A 13061-nucleotide genomic window follows, 5' to 3' on the forward strand; every position below is an offset into this window, starting at 1 on the left:
TTCAGTAAGGCAGAAGTCAAGACAAAAGCCTACTCAAGTAAGAGGATGAGAGAGGACGTGAGGTCATACCTCCCCAGATGTAAATGAGCATGCCCCACGGATGTCCCTCTGAGGCTGTCCACCTGGAAGGGTACAGTTCCCCAGACGAGTAGATTCTGAAAGTGCACACATTAGTCTCTCCTCTTTCTCCCCATCAATTCTTTTCCTTCCAGAGGGCAGGGGGAAATTTGGGTTATTCTGAAAACAAGAGCACACGGAGAGATCTCCATGATTTCTTCTTGGGTGGGTGAAGGTCAGTGCTTGGAATTTGCATGTGTATATACAAGTGGCCAGGGAGTCTTGTTTAAAGGCAGGCTCTGATATAGCAGGTTTGGGGTTGGAGCTGGAGATGCTGCCTTTGCAGCAGGCTCCCAGATCTGCTCAAGCTGCTGGTCTCCGGACCACTCTTCGGGCAGAAAAGAGGGAGAGGAAGTCAAGAGCCCTGGCTACAGGTCCTGCCTCTTCTGCTGGGATGCCTGCACCAGTTACTTCACTTCTTTGGGCCATGGACCCCTCATCTCCAAAATGAGGGAACAGTGTGTCACTGAACTCAAAGGTCCCTTCTGGATCTCACATTCTAAGAGACTAACTTGAAGTTTGCCAAAGGGGTGGGGCATTTTCCCAAATGATAATAGACTGGATGAAGAAATAGGAAGGCCACAGTAGATAGCAGTGCTACACAACTCCAGGGATGCCTGTGAGTGGGACCCCCTGTATTTGTACAATGGAGCAGCCCCAGGGTTACCAGGCAAACTTTTCTATGTCTGCTTATTCCCTTAACTCTTGAATTCCCACAAAAGTTCATCTCCATGTAGAATGCACTGTCAATTTTTAAAATTGCTGTATGCTTGAGGGATCAATACTCCTCCAACTGCCCACTAATGACTGGTCCCCTGGCCCCCTGAGAAGTGCTTTCCCCGCTCCATCAGAAAAGATTAGGCCTAAAAGGGCCTGGTGCCTGGAAGAGGAAGCTTGGGAGCGACTGTTCAGTGCTTTGAATGTGTGCCAAGGTGTGCTGTAATATGAGACCACGCACTCAAATGTGCCCAACTGAATACTGGAATGTCAGCACCAAAGGGGTCCTGGGAATCACCAGGGTGCAGAGAGGTCAAGGGTGTGGGCTTGGCTTATTGGCACCTGGATGCTTGGGCTTCAACCTTTGGGCAAAATGCCTGCAGTCTCTGGAGATGCTGCTGCCCAGCCATGCAGTCATGCAGGGGAATGGGCTCAGTAGTTGTGGCATGTGGGCTCAGTAGTTGTGGCTCACGGGCTCTAGAGAGCAGGTTCAGTAGTTGTGGTGCACGGGCTTAGCTGCTCCGCGGCATGTGGGATCTTCCCGGACCAGGGCTCGAACCCGTGTCCCCTGCATTGGCAGGCAGATTCTTAACCACTGCGCCACCAGGGAAGTCCCAATAAGTGTTTAAAGATTGGCTAAAACAATCATGGATGAATCAATCACAATAATGAACTAGTGTAAAATTACATGTGCAAAGAATTTTTAAAAATTAAATAAATGGGGCTTTTGGTTAAGTATGACAGATTGAATATAAATATTTATCTCCTCTGCCTTTAGAACCCCACTAAAACAACTAAAATGGTTTTGGTATTTTGTTGTTGTTTTTAGGCACAAACCTAGTCAAAGGGAATGGAAGAGAAAACAATGTCAACAAAATTCTAGAAGCTGAAAAGCAGAAAAACGAAGATTCAGGAAAACTGAATTCCCTAAATTGTGAAGGCAGAGAGGCCAAGGAACAATCTGATTTGAAAACTAATGTGGTGGTTTTAAAACATAGCCCCCAAATTCTTTGACACTCCTCCCAGTAAGAGATGGCATTTATGTCCTCTCTACTTGATCTGGAAGGATGTGAGTTTTTCAATCAATAGAGAATAGCAGAAGTGATGCTGTAGGACTTTTGAAGCAGTTCATAAAAGACCATGCAGCCTCTGCCTGTTTCTCTTGGAATGCTTGCTCTCAGAGTGCTCCCTCTTGGACCCCAGCCATCACTCTGTGAGAGACCCAAATTACATGAAGAGACCAGGTAGACAGTCCCAGCTGAGTCCCGCCTAACAGACTGAGTCCAGTCCAAATCTTTGCAGCCCAAGTACCAGATGAGTAATGAAACCATCTTGGAAGTAGATCTTCCAGCTTCAGCTGTTTCAATCTTCAGCTATTTGAGTCACATTTAGCCATCTGAGTCTGCCCAATTGAATTCCAGACATCATTGCCTGGCTTGCCCACATTCCTAACCCACGGACTCCATGAACCTGTTGAATGGTTTGTTTCATGCTATGAGGATTTGGGATGGTTTGTTACACAGCAACAGTAACTGATACAAACCATAAAACTCCCCAGAGTCTCAGGAACTGACAGTACCAGATACCTTTCGAACCAGTTTGAAGGTAGAGCTTAAAACTGGATGATTTTGAGGATCTGTATATTAAGCATTTCAACTCCCAGCCAGTCTCTCTGACTCCATACTCTGCGGAAATTGTCCCTTCCCTTCCCCAACAGAAAACTGTGGGCTGGTCTCTCGCGGGTTTCTAGACTGAAGAACATCAAGCCTGGTTCTATCATACTGATAGCATACTGAAAACGAATTAAGTACACAGCAAGGTGCTGATGCCTACTTGTCAGCCCTCTTTCCCCTTCAGCTCCCAGAAAATGGACGGCCAGTCTTAGACTCTCCGGAGAGAAGGCTGAAGATGATCAAACAACAAGAAAAAAATATTAAAGACAAATATTGGGGGTTCCCTTGTAAAACAGCCCATTCAGGTCACCCCCACAGTGAAAGCCTGAGTTGACCCACCCACATCCACAGATTTTTCAAATAGCTTTTTCAGTCCTCCACTCTTAAACACAATCAAGACTTTAGAGAAAAGTCTCTCAAATAAGAGATAAAGACCAAAACAAAGAGAATATAAGCAGCTTTGAGGAAACAGAGACAATTACCGGGAGAAGAAAATATTACTTAGAAACTATCATTAATATCTTTAGGGAGACAAGTGAAGATACTGCACTGATGAGAAAAGAAAGTGCTATGATTAAAATGTATCACACAGTAAGAAACTCCTGGAAATTAAAAAATTTGCTAGCAGAAATTTCTTAAAATTAAAAAGGGCATTTGCAAGATAAAGTCAAGGAAATGTCCCCAAAAGTAGGACAAAAAATGAGAAGATGGAAGCTGGGAGTGAAAAGCTAGGAAAATTAGAGAACTTGTTCAGGAAGTCCAACATCTAAACAAGAAGAATTTTGAAAAAGAAAAGGCAGTGGGGAGGGAGGGAAGAAAACTGTGAAGGGAATAATTCAAGAAAATGTCCCATAAATATAGAACCTGAGATTTCAGACTGAAAGGTCCCATTTAGTGCCTGGAACCATGGGTAAAAACTGACCCATATCAACACTCATCTTTGTAAAATTTCAAAACACTGGGGACAGAGGAAGTTTCAAACACTTCTAAGGAGGAAAGGAAGAAGGTCATAGATAAAGGTCAGGGATAAGAATGGTTTTGAACTTCATATTATTGGAAGCTAGAGGACAATAGTAGAATGCCTTCAAAATTTGGAGGAGAAAATATCTCAACTTAGAATTTTATACCAAGACAAACTATCGGTCCAGGGTGAAGGTAAAAGTAAAGATATTTTCAGCTGTGCAGAGTCTCCATAAAAGTATTCTACCATAAATGTGCTCTACCAAACAAGGAAGAGAAAGGCAGGATAATAAGAAAGCAGAGCCTCCAACCGAAAACAGAATCAAGGAGAAGCTCCAGGATTAAGGTGAAGGAAAATTTCTGGATAATAGCCATGAACTAGGTGTAGAGTGCAATTGGTCTACATGAAGCCAATCAGAAAGTTTGGGGGAGATATCTACAGAGATATAAATTAGTAAGATATCTGATGTATTTGATTATATCTAGAAGAGAGGGATGCAAATGATGCTGGGGGATGGGTGGAGATTGGAGAAGAATTCGTGATACATAAATAGAAAACTACAGAATCAAAAAAAAGATAATTACTAACTCCACGGAAAATCAAATATTGTAGAAGAAAATATATCACATGGCTTGGCTGTAAATAGTATCTACATAGTCATAATAAAATAAGCTGAAAAATGGTCTAAACAGAAGTATGATATGGCTTGACTAGGACGGCAGGGGAAGGAATGTGTTTGAGGTGGGAGGCAGGGAAAGCTAATTCTTTTCTCCACAGTGGGAATGGATAATGCCTAAAACACACAAAAATCAGGAAATAGCAGTATAACTGTGTTATTTAGAAAGATGGAAATAAATATAAAAAGTAACAGTTTAAAGACTGAAAATGGGTGCCTATGGGAATTAGGATTTGGGTTTGAGCATTTAGGGAGCTGTTGTTTCATAATAAACCTGTAGAACTAATTGATTATTTTAAAAAATTATTTAAAATGCATGCATATCTTTGATAAACATAAAATCTAAATTAAAGAAAGAAAACCTTCATGTTGCACTAGCTGTGATATATACCCAGTGCTTCAGGAAGGGGGAGAAAGAAAGGAAAATACTCTATCACTTGATATTCTGTCTGATTCCTTCACTCTTTCTCTCCCCCCCTTCCTCTCTCCCTCCCCTTCTCTTTTTCCATTTATTTGCCTTGTTCTCCTCTCTTTTACCACCATAATTCTTTCTCAATTTCTCTTCAGCTTTTTCCCTTTTTTCTCTTTCTGGCATAACATGTAGCCAAAATATCTTTATTATTATTACTTATTATATTTATTGAACATAATGTTTCCTGTTCTTAGTTCTTAATATTAAAAGCATGCATGGAATGTTCTTTCTTTCCCCCAACCAGAGCATTCTACGCAGCAAAATCAGTTTAAGTTACTTCTTAACAAGGTGGAGAAATTTTTTCATATAAAGGCGCTCTTAGACTTGGGAAAGATGTCAGAGGTCACTGGGTCCAACCGGTCACCTGGTTTAGGAGACCCTCTCTGCGGTACTTCTGTTCAGCACAGACTACCCAGGCTCTGATTAAACAATGTGAATTTTCAGTCATCAGCCAGGTCTTCCAGAGCCAGACAGCTCAGTTGTGAATAAGAGCTTCTAGATGTTGAATGGAAATCTGCCTCTTTCTCTAGGATTTAAAAAAAAAAAAAACTAACACTGCTCCCCATGACAGCTCTTCATATATCATCTGTCGGCAGAAATCCCAACCCCATGAGTGATTTCTGCTCTGGGCTAAACACTACTCTTTCCTGTTGGTTTCTGGACCCTTCTCCACCCTACTCACACCCGTGGGCACCCTCTAAGCTTCAACTTACTCTTTCAATCAGAGGCACCTAGAACTGAACATTCTTCCCCAGGTGTGAGCTCAGTGGTACAGACTGCAGGAGCTCTGTCACCTCCCTGCTTCTGCTGATGTAGCCTAAGTTTTGAAATAGTTGAACATCTATTTCCCTCAATTCTTGCTGACTTACATCACCCTCAAAGTCATTTAAAATCTTATCTTTTTCTCTTATGTGTTCCTGAGAGGCCTGGTATCCCATATCCTGTATGTAAACAGATGAGTTTTTCCAGCATTGCTGTCTATTTCACATTTATCCCACTAAATCTCTTCTCCCAAGTTTTGGCCCCAATTTTCACCCTGTTTTGAGAAGTTCCTTATGATTCACTTGAATGAACATGTTTCGCTCCCAATTACAAACGGCTCACGTTAAAATTACTTCATCACCCAATTCCCAAACAAAATTTACATCACCTCAGCTCCAAGACAGATCCCCTTCAAGCCCCTCACTGTATGACCCACGTTGGATCCCCTGGGCCATTGAGTTTGACAATAGGAGGAGGTCCAGGCCAGCCCTCCTCTTGGGTCTCTGGCCTGTGCCTATTATGGGGAGTGGGATTCATGGCCTTTACTGCCTACAACCCTGGACCAGTGTCAGAAAACTTGAGCTGTCTCCTGTAATCCATCATCCGTCCCCACATCTTCTGAGAAATGAAGGAAAATGAGCCGAGCATGTGGGGACAGATCAGATGGTTGGGTGGGTTCCATACTGGACGCGGAGCAGGGAACCCCGCGAGGTGGAGGCCCCTGCTCCCGCTGCCTCGGACTCTGTGCCAGCTGTCAGCAGCTGGACACTAGCGAGAGAGCCATGTCACAGTGAATACTCCATCTGTCAGGGGCCGTCAACTCTGAAAAATGAACACAATGGCTAACATTTGCGAAGTGCTTTGAGTTTTCAGCATTGCTCTCCCTTGTAATAACCCTTGAGACGGGAAGGCCTGGGAGTAGCAACCCAGTGTGACCGATGAGGAAACCAAGATTTGAAGAGGTTCGGAGATTTGCCCACAGCCCCAGCGCCTGGGAGGGTGGAGCTGGAGGCAAGGTTGGGCATCCTGCCTGCAGTGTTCTCACCACAGGGTGTCTCTGAAGCCAACTGTCAGGTCATCCGTTAGTAAGTGTTGACCTACCAACTGCGCTGGGCCTACTGCTGGGCTAGATGCTGGAGGGGGTACACAGAAGAGTATGACACGTGAACCCTGACCCCCACGAGCTCAGAGCAAGCTATGGCACTTCGTTCAGACACCTGAGCAGGTGGGGCAGCCTCTGAGCACGAGAGCCATGGAGAGAAGAGGAGGCCCACTGGGTGCAGGATGCTGCAGGAGAGGGGCAGGCCATGGGCTGGTCCTGCAGGGTGAGCTGTGTTGGAAAGTCTGGGGAGATGGGGGTGGGGGCCAGGCAGTGGGTGGGTGTGAGTGGGGAAGGGAGGGATGAGAAAGGACCAGCCTAGCAGGGGTCAAGGTGAAGAAAACAGGATGGAGAGCGTGAGCCGGTGGCAGCCATTGGCCTTGAGCAAGGAGGTGAAACCCATGCTTTAGGCGTCCAGCTCACGAACATTTATGGGGCTGTGCTGCCCAACATTTATGGGGGGTGGCAGTAACAAGAAGGACACGGTCCCTCCTTCAGGAAGGTGACAGGCAGGATTATCTTACATCCTCGCAGGATGAACGCCTCCTCCCCACACGCCAGTAGCACGAGACATATTCTACTGTTTGGCACTCAAAGGAATAAGACTTACAATTTTCTAAAATTTGTTTTGGTTTAATTGTAAACAAAGTCTTTTTACTATTATAGCTCAGAATTTCCTTCAGCATGTGCTGTAGAACACCAGCCCTGTTCTCTGTGTGCACTTAAAAATGGAGAAAACTTAATACTCCATCCCCCTCTTGGAGAGGCACCATGCTCAATAGCATCTTAAAGGCTCTGATAAGTCCTGCAATAAAAGGACACTTTTGTTTTGATCAGAGAACCCTTTTTCAAGGGACTCCTACAAACATCTCATGAAACTAGTGGGCTCACAGTCACTGTCTCATCCCATCCGATCCTCAGAACTACCCTGTGGGAAGGGGTTATTATCTTTATGTCCAGTGAGAATGCTGAGACTAAGAACTTAGTGCTTTGCCCAAGGACATGCAAGTAGGAATCCTCAGATTAAGGTCTGGACTCAACATTATGAGTCCATGGCTTTGTCCGAATTCAGACGTACAGTGTCTGGATCATCTTTTTTCTTTTTAAATTAATTTATTTTACTTTATTTATTTTTGGCTGCGTTGGGTCTTCGTTGCTGTGCATGGGCTTTTCTCTGGTTGCGGCGAGCGGGCTTCAGCAGTTGTGGCTTGTGGGCTCAGTTGCTCCACGGCACGTGGGATCTTCCCGGACCAGGGCTCGAACCCGTGTCCCCTGCATTGGCAGGCGGATTCTTAACCACTGTGCCACCAGGGAAGCCCTGAATCATCTTTTGAAGACAATTATTGTATTTTTCCTAATTAACAAAGTATACATACTTATTTGGAGGTGGGGTGGATACAGAAAGTTATGGAGGAGGAAATAAAATTCACTAGGAATGACTTAAAGCTGATCAGACATAGATTCTCCAGAGGCCTGGGCTGTTCTGATTCAGAAGCCCCTTTCCTTGGGTACATTCTTCCTCCCCTCACATTTAGCTCTTATTGGCAGGGGGCGATGGGGCTAGTGGCTGGAGGTGGTTGGTGGATTTCAGTTAAGATCAGATGGGTGCTTTGAGATAAACAATAAGATGACAAGCCAGAAAGCATTTATGTTATTGATCAGACAAACTTGTATAAAACCACGCAAGCCAAATTCCTACATCATTTCATGTGTACAGTAACTACTTTTTACCAAAAATCTCCTGAACAAGACCTAAACTGACGAAATTCACTGTATAATTCTACGATAGTTACTTTTTTAAAACTGTAAATGTAAATTCTGGGTTTTGAGAGATTATGTACTTTTCACCAGGACATTCCTATGAAGCCTACAACGACAGAAAAAGATAAATACTGGTTTGTGAACCATGGACAAAAATTGTTTTTTAATATTTATATTTCACCTGAACCAGATTAAAAACAAATGATGAAGAAAAGAATAAAAGTAAAAATTAACGAAGAATATATTTTTGTAGAGCGGGCCACTAATAAAGAAATAACAAGATACCTAGATCATCACATTCATGGAGACAAAGTATATGGAAGCTCCCAGGGGCTGGGGGAAGGGAGTGGGGGGTTATTATTTGATGGGTATGGAGTTTCCATTTTGCAAGATGAAACAGTTCAGGAGAAGGGTCGCACAACACTTTGGATATACTTAACTACTGAACTATATACTTAAAAATAGTCAAGGTGGTGTATTTTATGTTATGTGTATTTTAGCACAATTAAAAATTTTTAATTTTAAAAATAAAAATAAATTAGGAGCTTGGGATTAACAAATACACATTACTATATATAAAATAGATAAATAACAAGGACCTACTGTATAGCACAGGGAACTATATTCAATATCTTGTAATAACCTATAATGGAAAAGAATTTGAAAAAGAATACATATATATACAAATATATGTGTGTGTATGTATATATATATATATAAATAACTGGATCACTTTGCTGTACACCTGAAACTAACACAACATTGTAAATCAACCATGCTTCAATTAAAAAAATAAATAAATAGCAAATTATAGTGAAGAGATATGTTAAAAAAAACACTAAATATATGATATGGACCTTGGTGCTTGCTGGAAAAAGAGGATGATGTGAGAAGGGCAGTAGCCTGGGCCTTCCCACTGTGCTCAGAATAATCCAGGTCCTTCCTCCTGTGTTCTCTGTGCTCGGCCTCACAGGCCTCCTGTCTGCCCCCCCTAGCTTGTCCACTTTGTCTCCACACTGGGGTCTATGAATCTACTTGCTCCCTGTGCGTAGAACGCACTTTACCCAGATCTTCACACAACACATATCTGTGCAGCACTTGCTGTGTGCCAGGCACTGGTGTAGGCATTTGGGATGCATGAGTGAGTTGCCTTCACAGAGCTGGCCTTCTACAGGCCATAGACAATATAGTAGTAATCATTTGCAAGCATAACGAATTATGTGGTAACTTAAGTCTATTGGGATAATGGGAAAAAAAGACCAAAAGTGGAGCAGGGTAAGGAGAGTCTCCAGGCAGGTCCTGGAGAACGACTTTAAACAAGATTCTTAGGGTCAGCTCCACTGAGAAGGTGCCTTTTGAGAAAAGACTGGAAGGAGGCAAGATTTCACCCTGCAAACATGTGGGGGAACCACTCCCGGCAGATGGAACAGTCAACACAAATTCATCAGGCAGGGACGGAGACGCACAGACAGCTGGGAATTCAGGTCCAGAGTTCAGGTAAAAAAAAATCAAACTAAGTAAGTATAGTTACAGGAGCTCAACTTCACTGGTTGTCAAGGAAATGTAAATTAAAACCGCAGTAGGATGACTCCACGAAAGATAAACATCACTAACACAGGCCAGGACGTGGAGCAACTGGAACCCTCACGCTTTGCTGGAGGAAGGTAAACTGGTACAATCACTCTGCAAGATTCTTGGGCAATATCTACTGAAGCTGAACACAGGCCACCCTCGGACCCAGCAATTCCCTTCCAAGGTATATACCCAACAGAAATGCACCCATTTGCTCACCAGGAGACATGCACTGAATGATCACAACGGCACTCTTTACAACAGTCGAAACCTGGAACCTACCCAAATGGCCATCCACAGTAGAAAGGATATTCCCACAATGGAGTACTTATAGCAGCGAGAACGAACGGACTACTGCTAAGCACGAGGGAACAATCTCAGACATGATGTTGAAGCCAGACACGCGGTGAATGAGTCCATGGACATGAAGTTCAAAAACAGGCAAAATCATCTGTGGTGATGGAATATGGGATAGTGGTTATCTGGTTCGGGGGCATCAGGGACCAGATGGGGCACGAGGGGAGCTTCTGAGGTGCTTGGAATGTTCTGTTCTACACTCGGGTGCTGGATTCTATTCAGTTTGTGAAGAAGGTACAAACTGGATTATGATTTGTCCATTTTTCCTTAGATATGTTAAACTTTTTAGACTTTTTTTTCCCCCTGTTTCATTTTAGAGTTTTATTTTGGTTGTCTGGGGACTTTAAAAATAATTTTGTGTCTTCTTCATCCCAGTCACATATATATATATATATATATATATATATATATATATATATATATATATCTCCTGAGATTACAAAAGGAAGTTAAGCTTTTTAGAGTTTTTTTAAAAAGATTCTTGTTGGGGGAAAAAAAAGAGTCTCTTGGGGGAAAATCCTGGCCTGAGGATGAAGGTTTGAGATTCATCCAACCTGAAGCCATGAGGAGCACCTTGAGGGGTGCTGGGCTGTGATTCTCTGCTCTCATACCTTCTCTCCCCCTGGACCAAGATCCTGAAGGACAGGGGCTGGGTCTAATTCATGTTTGTAGAAATATTTGGAATACATTGCATGAAGGTTATGTGACAGATGTTTGTTGAGTGAATAACTGAATGTATGGAAGGAATCCCTGCAGATGTAGAGGCTCTAGAGGTAGAGGACAGCTGTGAAAGTTGCATTCCAAGAGCCCAGCGTCGTGACCTTCAGTTTCAGCATTGCTGGGTTTCTCCATGTGAAAACTGAGGATGATAACTCTCTCCCCATCTCCGCCCTAGACAGTTGTTGGGACAATCAAATGAAATCATTCAAAGAAAGCAGGAAGCCCTTGAGCACACTGATGAGCCTCATTGGCTTCCACATCCATAGATGCAGCTACTGCAGAAGTTTGTTCTACTATCCTTCAATGTAATCACAGTTTCATAATACCATCTGGTGGAAAATGCCTATTATAAATGCCTTCTGCCATTGACTGGAAGCAAGCTTTTTGGACCATGCTGATTTCAGGTGGCAAGAAGGTATCCTCGGAGCTATGAGCTGCCAGAACGACTCATCCACTAGGAGACATACCTCCCAGGTCACTCCTATACTTTGCTGTCAAATGTCTCCTCGCCTGTTTGGGCAGCTTTAATCAAAGATTGGAAACAACCCAAATGCCTATCAAAAGGAGAACGGATAAACAAGTTGTGCTCTACGCATATGATGGAGTATTACTCAGCCAAAAGGAAAATACAAAGAACAAACTACTGCTATGTGCACTGATATGGACAAATCTTATCACTATAAGAAGTGAAATAAATCAGGCATTAATGAGAGAAAGTCATGTCCTTTGCCTGAAGCTACTGAGTTTAAAAGGCTAAGCTTTATTCCTCCCGCAATGTTAGAGTTTAATAGTTCTGTACCCACTCGTGGGTCTCACATGCAGAGAACGAGACCCCTCCATGTCTGTATCATCAATTACCAATGGTAAGGAGAGGCTCAGCCAGTAGCCTGGGCTGCCTTTGAGTCCCCATCCTTCCTTTCCCCTACGGTCAGGGCACACCAGTATAGGAGTGTTAAAAAAAAATGCCTTGTTCCTTCCTACACTGTTGGTAGGAATGTAAATTGGTGCAGCTACTACGTAGAACAGTAAGAAGGCTCCTTAAAAAACTAAAAATAGAGTTACCATATGATCCAGCAATCTTACTCCTGGGCATATATTCAGAAAAAACAAAAACTCTAATTCAAAAAGGTACAAGCACCCCAATGTTCACAGCAACACTATTTACAATAGCCAAGATATGGAAACAATTTAAATGTCCATCGACGGATGAATGGATAAAGAAGTTGTGGTACATATATACAATGAAATATTACTCAGACATAAAAATGAATGAAATAATGCCATCTGCAGCAACATGGATGGGCCTAGAGATTATCATACTTCACACTAAGTGAAGTAAGTCAGAAAGAGAAAGACAAATACCGTATGATATCACTTATATGTGGAATCTAAAATATGACACAAATGAACTTATTTACGAAATAGAAGCAGATCACAGACATAGAAAACAAGTGTATGGTTACCAAAGGGGAGAGGGGGTGGGGGAGGGGTAACTTAGGAATTTGGGATTAGCAGATACATACTACTGTATATAAAACAGATAACCAACAAGGACCTACTATATAGCACAGGGAGCTCTATGCAACGTCTTGTAATAATGTATAATGGAAAAGAATCTGAAAAAGAATGTATATGTATGTATAAATGAATCACTTTGCTGTACACCTGAAACCTTGTAAATCAGCTATATTCAAAAAAAAAAAAAAAAAGGCCTTGCTTCACATAAGTGGGACATCACCAGGGTCTCACCAACCACGGCATTGATTGTTAATATATACGTCTCCACCATGAGATCACTGGAAGTAACGTTTTGAGCACATTTCCTGCTATTTGTAAGATTACATTCCCAGGAATACTGGTGACTTGATGGGTGGCTAAAACACGCTCTTTTTCATCAGAGGCAGTTAGGGGAGTTGTTCGGGGCACAGACTACAGTCAAACTGCCTGGAGTGGAATCTAGCTCTGCCACTCACAGGCTGCTTGACCTTGGACATATTGCTTAGTTCTTCTGTCTCGATAAAGTGGGAATAATAGCAGTACCTACCTCATAGGGCTATTGTCAAGGTTAAATGAGTTAATATATGAAAAGCACTTGGAATTGCCTAGCACAGCATATATATTATGAAGGTTTTTTTTCTCACCTCTTCCTCCCCGCTCCCCTCCCCTCCTTCTTC

Source organism: Phocoena phocoena, chromosome 6 (assembly GCF_963924675.1).
Source record: "Phocoena phocoena chromosome 6, mPhoPho1.1, whole genome shotgun sequence".
Lineage (NCBI taxonomy): Eukaryota > Metazoa > Chordata > Mammalia > Artiodactyla > Phocoenidae > Phocoena > Phocoena phocoena.